At 34.5% G+C, this 13,165-nt stretch overlaps 1 long non-coding RNA gene and 1 pseudogene across 1 annotated transcript; both read right to left on the minus strand.

Annotated features, from left to right (window-relative positions):
• Positions 1-3,510: 3,510 nt before the first annotated feature.
• On the minus strand, positions 3,511-8,473 carry LOC142532115 (uncharacterized; annotated as a pseudogene).
• Positions 8,474-8,774: 301 nt separating this feature from the next.
• Positions 8,775-12,727, minus strand: LOC142532131 (uncharacterized). Its single transcript, XR_012816510.1, has 4 exons — positions 12,420-12,727; positions 11,585-11,743; positions 10,719-10,764; positions 8,775-10,101 (listed from the first exon to the last, which is right to left on the minus strand). It is a non-coding gene; the product is annotated as an uncharacterized LOC142532131 (long non-coding RNA).
• Between the last annotated feature and the right edge of the window lie 438 nt (positions 12,728-13,165).

Consider the following 13,165-nt stretch of genomic DNA (forward strand, 5'->3'; position numbering starts at 1 on the left):
ACATGTAAGATAATAAGTCCATTTTTTCTCATTTAAATGAAGACTTTCATTCTTCTTTTAGTTTTGGTGATCATTCTACAGTGAAGGTTATTGAGAAAAGGAGACATAAAAATAAGAACTAAAAACGGTTTCGAAGAAACAATTTCTAATGTCTTTGATGTTCCTGATTTGATGTGTAATTTGTTAAGCGCTAGTCAATTGCAAGATAATGGTCATGTCATAACAATTCGGAAGGGTGCTTGTGAAATATATGATCCTTCAAAATGAGCAGTGATGACCCTACAGATGAGCTCAAACAAGTTGTTCCATGTGCAGATAAATAATGCTCAAAGTTGCTTAACAGCTACGATGAACGATGCATCATGACTTTGGCATTATCGATATGGTTACTTAAACTTTGGTGGATTGACAACTCTTCAACGAAAGAATATGGTGATTGGTCTTCCCCAAATTGCAACCCTCCTCGAGTTTGCAAAGAGTGTGTTGTTAGCAAACAACATCACACTTCATTCCCCAAAGGAAAGTCATAGAGAGCAAAGAATGTCTTGGAATTGGTTCACTCTGATATTTCGGTCCGATTAATCCAACTTCTAATGGGAATAAAAGGTATCTAATTACTTTAATTGATGATTATAGTCGAAAAACTTGGGTTTCTTTTTTGCATGAGAAGCTTCAAGGCACATGTTGGAAAATAAATCCATCAAAACTCTTTGTACCGATCGAAGTTGAGAATATTCTTCCAAAGAATTTGAAGAATTTTGTGACCAGCAAGGCGTGCGAAGGGAACTCGCAGCTGCCTACTCACCTCAGCAAAATGGTGTGTCAGAGAGAAAAAATTAGAACTATTCTCAACATGGTAAGAAGTTTGCTAGCAATGAGGAATATTCCGAAAAACTTTTGTCCTGAGGCAATTAATTGGAGCATTCGTGGGCTGAATAGAAGTCCCACTTTTTCTGTTCAAAACATGAAACACGAGGGAGCTTGGAATGGGAGAAATTAGGAGTGGATCATTTTATAATTATCGGCTGCATTGATTATGCACACATTACAGATGAGAAAAGAAAGAAGAGTGATCTAAAGGGTGAAAATGTGGTTTCTTGGCGTACGTGAAAATTATAAAGCATAAAATTATTAAATCCCCTAAATAATAAAATTGTGATAAGCAGAGATGTCATTTTTTTATGAATATGGTCAATGGGATTGGACTAAAAATGGCCCAAAGCAGCATCAAGTTCCAACTAGTTTGGACGAAGATGAAAATGATGACAAAAGTGAATCACAAGTGAAATCCTCTAATGAATATCAATTCATTAATTCTCAAATACAAGATGGAACTGAAAATGAGCCAAGTTCGAGGAAGCGACCAGCTTGGTTGAGAGATTATGCAAGTGGAGATGACTTGTCTGATGATGATCAAATTTCTCATTTTGATTTATTTGCAGATTGTGATCCTATCACATTCCAAGAAGCTAATGAAGACTCGAAATGGCAAAAAGCAATGAAGGAGAAGATTAGATCGATTGAAAATAATAACTAACACATGGGATTTGACGGATCTTACAAAAGGACAACAATCCATAGGTGTGAAGTGGTTACAAAACAAAGCTAAATCGAAATGGTGAAATTGACAAGTATAAAGTCTGACTAGTCGCAAAAAATTGGTATTGACTACATGGAAGTGTTTGCTCCAGTGACCAGCTAGACAGTATTCAGTTAGTACTCTCCATGGCTACTCAAAATTCTTGGAAGATATCATAGTTAGATGAGAAGCCGACTTTTTTGCATGGTGAGTTGCAAGAAGAAGTGTGTGTTGATCAACCGCTTGGATATGTGAAGCACGGCAATGAGAAAAAGTTATATAAATTGAAGAAAACATTATAAAGACTAAAACAAGCTCTAAGAGCTTGGTATAGTCGCATCAGATCATATTTTGCTAAAGATGGTTTTTCAAAATGCCCTTGTGACTTGTGAGCACACACTGTTTACAATACTAAGAACTAATGAAAAATTCTTTGTTGTTTATTTATATGTGGATGACTTGATATTTACTGGTAATGATGAATCCATGATTAATGAGATTTCAAGAAAAATATGATGTCTGAATTTGAAATGTCATATTTGGGTTTAATGCATTATTTTCTTGGGATTGAAGTGGTGCAATCATATGTTGGTGTGTTTATTTCACAAAGAAATATTCTCTTGAGATATTAAACATGTTTTGAATGAAGGATTGCAATCCAACTAGTACACCAATTGAGATTGGTTTGAAGCTTAATTATGAGAGCCGATCGAGAGAAGTCACTCTTTACAAGCAAATAGTCGGCAGCTTAATGTATCTAACTTCAACTTGGCCTGATATCATACATTAGGTCAGTTTAATTAGCCGATACATGGAGAATCCAACCAAAAATCACCTATTAATAGCAAAAAAAAAAATTCATTATATGAAAGGCACAACTGATTTTGGAATCTTGTAAAAAGCAGGTTTAAAAGAAAATATGTATGGCTTGTCTGACAATGATTATGCAGGAGATTGTGAGGATCGAGAGAGCAAATCTGGATTTGTATTTATGATGAGCTCTGGTCATCAAAAAAGTGACAAACTGTTACTTTGTCAACTACAGAGTCAGAATTTGCGGCAGCAACATGTTCAAGTCCAGCAATTTGGTTAAAAAGATAACTTGAAATGCTTCAATACCAGTAGGAAGGAGCAACAACAATATATTGTGATAATGTTTCGACAATTAAAATTTAAAAAAATCCAGTTCTTCGTGGAATGGCCAAGCATGTTAATGTTAAATATAATTTCTTATTCTACCGCTTTCACTCTTGTACACACTTGTTTTCTATTGATTTATGAACAATCAAGGCTTTAAACTCCTTCGTGTTAAAAAAATGGAGTTATGTGATAATTAATGATATTGATAATAATAGTTTCTTTTAATATTTCACAACAAAAATAATAGAAAATAACTCAACTGGTTTTTTGTAATTGAATTGGTTTAAACAAAATCCACAGGTTTTTTTTCGATATTTTATGGATCAATGACCATCCGGTTAATTAAATGACTTGGACCAGAATCACATCTAGTTCACCGGTTCTCCATTTAACCAATGGTTCGGTTCGGTCCGGTTTCAACATTCAACTAGATAATATGATGAAGAAAAAAACGAACCAGGCGATAAACCATAGGAATAATTGTATGGTGTTTTGGTTTCCTCAATCAATCTGGTTTCATACCATTTGGTATGACACAAGAACTCTTAGTCTTGATTCATCCTCGAGTTCAAAAAATGTAATGAAGATATACAATAATTTGACGTTACGCAGGAGGGAATAAATGATAGCAGACAACTATCCATTTTAGATTCATTTTCGTTCAAGGAAAAATAGTCCCAGCCCTCATTATTTTAAGTTATAATTTTAAAGAACTACCGCAACATTCAGACAAGTGTGTGAAAAAAATTGGTAAAATTTTTTTATTCGTATCATACAATCAACAACTGGCACATGAAAGGCAGCTCTTGAGCGGCCGTTAATCGAATAAATAAAAACCATCCATGACAAAACAAAAAGGGTATCTGGCAAGCTTCTATTAAATGAGAAGAGTACAGTGAAGAGTTACAGAAAGAAAGAAACTATAAGGATTTTCTTAGACCAGAGTTATAATAGGATCTCAATCTCAAAGAGTAAAATATCAACTGCCCAGAAATCACACTCCGATTCATTGCTCACATTCCCTCTTCAGGATTTTAAGGCTTACGAGGAAGTGGTGGAGAACTGCTGGTGCTGCTGCTACTGCCACTTCTTCCTCTTATTGCCCTGAAATGATGAAATAACACCAAATTGAGTCTGACAAATGTCGAAACACGCATCAAATGTTTTATAGATGTAACTGATTAAAGATCATCAAGGTCGAGTAAAATTATGACGGTTAATAAAGCGAAAACTGTACTTTTTAGGGCTGCGGCTCCTTGAAACCCTTCGTGGCACCTAACACAAATAAACAAAATGGAGCTTCGATAGAGACCAAACAGAAAAATAATGGGAAATAAAAAGGAAAAGTTACAAACCCTGCGTGGGCTAGGCGATGAAGAATATGACCGACGGCGTCTGGCTGGTGGTCCACGACCTCTGTTCATATGCAATAGCAATCACCACACAGTGACGTGTAATACAAATCATATCATACAGATGAAAGAAGCGAATAACGAAATAATTAACCACTAATGCAAATTTAGTTGCTCCTAGTCTTAGAAAGTGATCCTGCAGATCATTGTCTACTAAAATAATTGCCCTTCGCTCTTCGACAATCAGAAATAATTAACCAATAATGCAAATTTAGTGCTCCTAGTCTTAGAAAGTGATCCTGCAGATTATTGTTTTCTAAAATAATTGCCCTTTGCTCTTTAACAATCAGAATGAATTTTTTTCAAGCACAGCAAACAATACAAAAAAAATAAAGACGAACACCATAATTCTAACATATATGCTGTGAAATTACGGAATGAGAAAAAAATTGTCTATAACCTTCTAGGAGACATGGATCTTGATCTTGACCGAGCTGGCTTCCTTATAGGTGAACGACTACGTCGGCGGCCAACTGGAGACCTTCTAGGAGGACTTCGAGCATGCCTTGGAGACCTACAAACATAAAATCAATAGTGAAGAACAATAAATAATGCTGATAGATACAACGGTTGTGCACCAGGAAGGGATACCCAGGATTAGGTAAAATGGCAATGATTTCCTTTTTCTGTCTTTGCAAGACCCCATGAAAAATTCTTGAAATTGAGTCATTTAATTGAAGTAATATTAACAAACCAAAAAAAAGAATAGACAGCACATAGCATATATGATGGATCTTTGACAAATTACACAAGTTTGCATAATTTAGCATTAAAGGTCAAATCCTTCATCTAAAGGTTAAACTGGCATAAATAGTACAGGTGACTGCGAAAATGGGAAATAAATTTCAAGGAATAATCAACGGAAGTGCACTATGAAGCAAATTTTGAAGAACTATCTATAAGTCGAGCCCCAAGGTAAGTATTGTCCACTTGTGCTCTAAGTGGAATTATTTTAGTAATTCACAAGCTTTATGAATTGAATAGAAGGAAGATATTTGAAGTCCACGTCCATCCTCTTCCATAATCTGACAGAGCAAGTTTAAAAAGAAATTACAGAGCTTTTATTTTTTCTTTTATCTGATGCAAACAAACATCATGATGCAGTTGAAGTAAATCCGGATGTCCTGGAACTAAATGATTGCCTAGACTCATCTTCAATTGTTTAGGACGAGTCCACAAGCTCTCCCAATTGTAGTAAATTTTTGGCTATCCATGAAAGAGACACCCAGGGTTAAGTTTATTTTTTTGTTTAGCCAATACAGCTTCAAAAATTAACCGAAACCAAACCAAGCTATCTGAATAAACAGATTTTTTTACCTCAATTACCTATTTATGAAAATAATCAAACCAATTTAATGAACTAGTAAACAGAATTACTGAACTTTTGCTCACCCCCGAGTATACTTCTTTGGGTAGCTGGAAAGTCAGTAATACTGTAGTATTAATCAACCAATTTCTGAATAGATGATACCATCCAAAAAATGTGGTGTGTGTATTGACAAATATGCTAAGGATGGCACTAAGACCATCAGTCAACATACCGACGCCTAGGAGGAAGCGGAGAACGACGTCGAATAGGACTACCACGCACCCGTCGCGGAGAACCTCTATAAAGAGTAATACAATTCAGCAACTTCCATTGAGAAAAATATTTCAGGCAACACTTGAAAGATAAAATTTTGAAAACAGTACCTAGGAGGAGATCTAAGACGCCTCGGAGGTGAATTGGGTGAACGGCCTCTAACAGGGGATGTAGGCCTTCTCCTCGGAGGCGGTGAGTCACCTCTTCTATAAGGAGAATCAGCTCGACGACGAACTGGAGAGTCAGGCCGTCGACGGGGAGGAGGAAGGGGAGGAGAATCTGGCTCTCTTCTGGGAGAACCTCTTCGTGCCACAGGAGATCTTCTTCGAGGGGGAGAAAGGGGTTTTCGGCGGGGAGATGCTGAAAAAAACCAGTAAGATTTTGCTAAAACAAACACGCATAAATATCAAAAACAGGTATGGCAGGCTAACAAGCACAATAAAAGAGAGTATACATTCTCTCTGCCTCTTTGGTCCATCTTTGTCAGCATCTGCAGCAGTATCAGGTTTTGGAGCATCTCTCCTCGATGTGATAGCAGCAGCCTTAGGGGGCGAGGATGGCTTCTTTCGTTCAGGTAATGTAAATTTGGCTCGAACAACTTTTCCATCAATCTGGGCCTAAAAAATACAAGTGTAGCATATCATATAACAAGCCCCCAAGTAATGACAAGAATCATCCAATCGATTAAAAAACCTAAACAGAATCATACACCATCCATGTGTAATTGAGCTTTTTCGGCGTCTGCCCGAATCTTGAACTCAACGTATGCAAATCCTTTTGGAAGGTTAACCTGGAATTTAAAACATTAAAAAACAACAAGCATTAAAGGTTTCTGAGGGATCATTTGAAAGAGAATAGGAGACTTGGAAGGGAGGGGGTTCAACAACTTACAACATGATCGATTGCCAGTCGCACATTCACAACTTCGCCAAAGTTACCTGGAAAATATACCATGACATACTAAAAAAACTCCAGCCTCAAAACATTTGAAACAAACTACGAGCATAAATAGATTGGCTTTGATTGTCACTAGCTGGAAGATTTGCCATTCATAACAGTTCGTGTATGCCATAAGAAATGGAAGACGATCAAATATTCATCTTCTATAAGTAGAGATAGCACAATAACAATGTACCAAATATTTCTTTCAAATGGCTTTCATTCACATTCCTACTAAGTTGGTCAACATGTAGAACAAGAGATTCTGGAATTGGAGAAGCTTTCCTACAAAAGCAGGTCGTAAAGAATTTAGCATGAAAAACACTACATACACATATAACAAGCATACATGTCAAACTGCTATCAGAATTTTTTTTAAAAAAAAGAAGCAAAGAACAACTACAGAAACGTAGCAAGCAAATTTCACTAAATTCTTTAGATGCTCAAACTAATGAAGGTAATAAAAAAAAAGGAATAACAAATGCAAAACAACAAACACAAAGCAACAAAGTTATTATATGATCTAACCCTGAAAATGAAATAACAGAAGCCAAGTCCCCATAAGGTATCAGAGTTTTATGCCGAGATGAAATAATTTAGAAGTCTAAATGGAAAAAAAAAATCCAACTCACTGAATGATTTTGAATTTTGATCCTTTCTCACCATACAACAATTCTTACACATGGAAACGTGAAAAACAACAGAAAGCCCTGCCAATTTCAAAAGTCTTCAAATACAAAGAGCCTTTTAAAAGGAAATTTAGGTTAAAATGCATTGAGAACTTGCACAAGGATGGAAAAAAAAAAAAGCAAGTTCAATTTTTTTGTAAGATGTGACTTGGTTGTCTTAATTAAATAGAAAAGGATTAATAGAAAAGGAACATGTACGTGACGTGCAATGTTACAGCAAAACAGACAAGAAAATGACAACATAACTTCAACTTAATTGATATGAACAATAAAATGTACCTTGGAGGTGGGGAAGCTTTCTTAGCAAGCAATGGTGGTGGCGGCGGTGGTAAGCGGCCTCGTTTAGCTCCTTCAGCAGGGCTAAGCAAAACCAAATTGGAAGGAAAAGTGAGTAATATGTCATGTGTGCTGAATTGCACAATTCAACCATATATCTCAGTAGATAAACATGTTAAAACATGGAGCCAATGCTCTAGCATGGTAAACTTTCATATGTCCAATATGAGTTTGGGTGGTGTAAACAATCCCTTGAACCCAGTGTTCCTTCACAGACGCAAGTGAAAAATTAACTTTATTTTCGGTCTTCACTGGTCGATTAACAAAAAACGGAGCTATAAACAAGTACAATCCGGAATATATGCTGCTTTGAAAAAATCGAGAAACTGGACCCAAGCCCATCCCCAAGATAAGCTTATATACTCCTCGAACCCACAACTCGAATATGAAAATTCAAGCATTCAAAAATACCCATTACTTAATGGCAAGGTCTCATCATCTACCAAGCTCAATTTTTGTATATTCAGGTAAAAGATAGAAAAAAACTAGGATTTCGTACTGTAGGAGAAGAAATTCACCTCTTCCGGGGAGGAACAGGGCTACGGCTACGAGAACTGCCGCTGCGGGAACGAGAGGAAGATGAGGAGAAAGATTTAGAGCGCGACCTCGAACTGGAGCGTGAGTCTGAGCCGGAGTAAGAGCGCGAGCGGGAGGAAGAGCCTGACCTCGAGCGGGACGAAGAGCGAGGGGCGGCCTCGGGCGGGTTTTGCCATTGGATTTGGCAACTACACTGTAGAACACTCCGATAAACCCTAACCTAGATAGAAAATAGAAAATAGAAATGGAGTCCTCTTTGCGGGGAAAATAGGAAATCGGGAGTCTCGTACATATTAATTCAAAAGATTTGAATGGGAGCATGTGTATTTTATGTCTGTAAAAGTTAAAATTCAGTTTATTGATAACAATATAGAGATGTGGGGTGGGGGCGGGGGGCGACTTTGTTATTCCCGTCTCCAAATTTCATAATCACTCTCATACTTGTTCTGATCTCTATTTTTTCGTATTCGAGGAATCCCCAAACCCGAAACTTTGGAGATCAACTTCTTATCCCCGCCCCCATCCTCGTTTCAAAAATATTAATGTGGCAAGACGATGACGGATTCGGAGATTTTCTCAAACCAAAACTTATTATTATACTAGACATCGAGGCACACACGTTGTGTGTGTCATGAATATATGATGTTAATATATTAAACCTTCATGAGTTTACCTCACATGATATAGGTGTTGATCATAAAAAATAATATTCTTTTGAAGCAGCATCTCATGTGAAATAATAATAAATTTCAATGTAAAAGAAGTAAACAAATAGTTAAAAAATTGTCTAAAAAATATGAGAATATCATCAAACTAAAATTTATTGAATATAAAAACCTAAAATTTGTCTTCTGCATTCACCTAATAAATTGAAAAAAAAAATTCAAGTTGTAGATATATTTAAGCATTTTATGCATAAGCTAAAACCTCTCTGGTCAAGCGTAATAAGAAAATATTCATTTTATCGAATCATACCATGGTTCAACCTAAACATACAAAATAAATAGAAAAATCTATTAAAGCGTGCTATAAAAAATTGATATGACAGAACAAAGTAGAAATTGACAAACTTCCTTTTTTTCCCCAAAAAACCGAAATATTGTAAGTAGATAACTTGACAAAGAGGAAGAATACAAATTGTAGCAATAGTGGCAGAATGTAAAGTTAAGACAAACAATTATTAAATTAACTTTGCTACAATCAAATCATGGTCGGAATACACATAATATGTTTTGCTTAAGTTGAAATAGAAATAAACAAATTAAGTAGATAGAACAATGGAAATAATAAATTTTCAAAACCATGCTAAGGTAGAGTTTATTACTGTAATATAAAAAATTTTAAAAACCTGCGGCTTGGTTATTTATGGATATTATTGGTCGGATTCCTGCCTCAATCATACGTGCTCTTCATGTATGAATCTTCGTATTTAAATACATATGCAGCAAAGATTCAAATATGTCAGATAAGTAAAGATGCAAATGTGGCATATAAAAGTTCAGATTTTGACACTAGAACTCTGCTAGATCTTAAAACATTTGAGTTTAAAATCTACCAACCAAAATGTAAATTTGTCTGTAAAGATTATAATAAAAAAAATATTTAAGAAGCCCTAATATAATGATTTAATGAATCTATTGAGAATATGTGAGATATTAGATCATAAGATCTTGAAGATCGTAAAAAATATATTATCTCACCTGCAAGATCAAAAAGAACAAACGAATTTGATATGACCACTAATATAAAGCAACATAATAAATCATAGACCATAAACTAATTCATTGTTAAAAACAAACCAGATGAAGATGGGGACGAGTAGATTTAATCCATTGAATTCAGTATGCAATTTATACAAATACTTTGTTTGCAACCAGTGTCCTTCAGCTTTTGAGAAAAAAACACAAAGGCAATTCATAATCAGCAAAAAAATTCAACTTAAACCAAAAATAAAAAAATCATAAATAATATATTTATCCATGAGGCACTACCCAAGTATTTGATTCAATAAATATGGAAAGTATAGTAGCAATGCAAAAAATGGTTATTCGTGAGGCGTGATAAAATAGAGGATGAGAAATAGATAATCATGAGCATAGATAAAAACATGGACATAATATACCAGAATTACATCGATATACATTGAAGAAATTTGATGGAAAAAGATGGTGACATGTTTTAATTGGATAAACTATTGTAGAAATATGAAAAAGATTTTAGACGAGAGGTTAGTCTCATACAAATCATATTTTTTATTCAAAATACAAATTTTGTTTTTTTTTTAAATGTAAAATACAATAAGTCTCAAATATTATATCATCATAATATTATAAATTATTTTGTTGCAACATGAGAATTTCAACAGCGAAAACAACGTCGGGAATGAACATGAAAATCGTGTAACAAATGATACATGGATGCCGTGTGCTACACATTCCAAACAATATACACGAAGTAAAACACCAAAGTGGAAGCAAAAGAAGAAAAACATACAGATACAATACCTCTTTGTGATAAAGAATCTTTGGCTTGAAAAAATGCACACCTTACCTACAGTACAACCATTAGCATTGATTAGCTAAATATATACCTCAGTTATAGCATTATATCACCAAAAAGAAAAATTAAAGATTACCAACCTTATTTTGGAAGCTTGAATAAAAAAAATACATAATGACAACATTATATTCTAGATGCAAATCAAAATTTGACAAAATAAGTTTAAAATCAAATGAGGGTCGTAGTTGTCTAACAATTTGTAAATGAAAAAGCTCACACATCTCATACCTCAAAACAAAACACCAAAAACAAATAAAATCATTATATTAGCGTAGTAGTATTTTTTTGTTGAATATTACATTCATGTATTGAGAAGGCATCAAAGAACATTGAGTTACGAATCCAAACCGAAAATGTGGCAAAATCACAAAAGAATAAAAATTCTAATGTGTGAATGTTGAACCCCGTATCCCATTCTCAAAATAAAAAGAACAAAAACTTTACATTATTTGACGAAATGGCTTGAATACCAAAAAGATAATTAAGATATTATTTAGAACTTGTTTGAAGCTTGTTTTTTTATTTTTAATTTTTTATTTTGTAAAATTTCAAAGGGAACGACGATTCTACAACTTCTCGTCTTTTTTTATTTAATTCAATTATTTTTGTTTCAACTGGTTGAATGAAAAACAATGAGTAAAAGGGAATTTTGGAACAAACAGAGCATATAAATCATATGAACTTCAACACATCAAGGAACACAGAAAATAGACATTTTTTTAACAAAATTGATTTTTTGTTTTGGTTGGGGGTGCATTATGAGCCCATGTGTTGAATATGCCTAACAAACACACGCAGGATGTAACTTCACCTTCAACAGTCGGCCATGAAGTTCCGATTCATTAAGAAGTATAGCTTGTTCAACAGCTTCTGATTCAAGAAACTCAACACATGCATATCCCTTCGGTTGCCCAAACTTGTTATTCCGTATAGTTACTCTATTCACAGTCCCACGTGATTGGAAAAGCTCCTGAACTTAGCATAAAAAAAATAAGAGGAAAGAAGAATCGACCAAAAAAACAATAGAGCTCATAATGAGTATGTGTTGAACCCTGTTATAGCTGAAGCAGGCTATACAACATACTTAGATGGGACAAATCCAGTCACAAAACTGCTGTTGGGTAACAGGTAAGGAGTGAGGCAATATCGTGCAATGCAAAAAAACTCAGAAGTGGTTGTAGTTAGAGACAACTTTCGGATGACTAAACATAGAAAAAGATGTATTTGATCATATAAATCCTGCAGAATAAATGTTTTGCACCGTTGACACACATACCCCTATTAATTAATGACTTCATATATAAGAAAACTTCTCTTACATATAAGCACATAATAACAACCAATTTTGATTATGCGTACATATATTTTGCTTGAAACAAAATTATGTCTAGCAGCCATAACAACCAATTTGTTTCAGTAACATACAAAATCTAGCAGCCATAACAACCAATTTTGTTTAATTCGAACGTGCCGTTTCAACCCGACATTAAACGCAATTTGATATAATGAGAACCGAAATTCAACCAAAAAATAGATTACCTCAAACAAATTCGACATTGAAATTTCAGTATTGAAATGCGGAACTCGAAACGAATAACAATCATATCGGTTGAGAGCGGTCGAGAAGAAGATATTTGCGAACTTACCACAGGACACTTATGATTTCTTGGTCGAAAAAGTGAATTTGAACCGATAGACAGGACATCAATGAATTTGGTGTTGGGTTTGTCGAGGCTTCAACCGAGAATATGTTGGAGGAGATCGTGCGGAGGGAAGCGGAATCTATGAAGGTAAAGCAACAATATCTCAGAGAATTGTGCAGAGTCGGTGTGAGGGGGAATCTGAAGGTAAAGCAAGCATATGAGAGAATCGTGCAGAGTCTGTGTGGAACGGTTTTGTTGGGGTTGTGGAGTGACTTTGAGAGATAAAAATATCATTGAGGTGAAGCAAAAGGGCAAAACGGGAAAAAAAAACTTGGTGTCCGCAAGATCAGTTTCTATGAGCAGTCTAAGCTTTAATAAAATAGTAGAGATATTATTATTAGTGATATTATTATTAATATTTTAAAAAATAATATTATTATAATTATATTATTATAAAAAATGTTAAAACTCATGGTTATAATTATACTCCTGGCACAGAAGTCATATGTATCTGTTATCGTATTTATTATAAGCCATTATTTACATTGAATCCTATGTGTAAAAGAATAGATAAAAAATTAAATGAAACTATTCTTATAGAAACTAATTTTAATAGATCTAATATTACAACCCGTAGATCTATAAAATGGGAAGAAATTGAATTTCCAGAAAACTGGATAATTGAACAAGCTGTTCCTAGAAATCCTATAATAAATAGGGATTTACAACAAGTTATTCAGAATAATGAA

Source organism: Primulina tabacum, chromosome 2 (assembly GCF_025594145.1).
Source record: "Primulina tabacum isolate GXHZ01 chromosome 2, ASM2559414v2, whole genome shotgun sequence".
Lineage (NCBI taxonomy): Eukaryota > Viridiplantae > Streptophyta > Magnoliopsida > Lamiales > Gesneriaceae > Primulina > Primulina tabacum.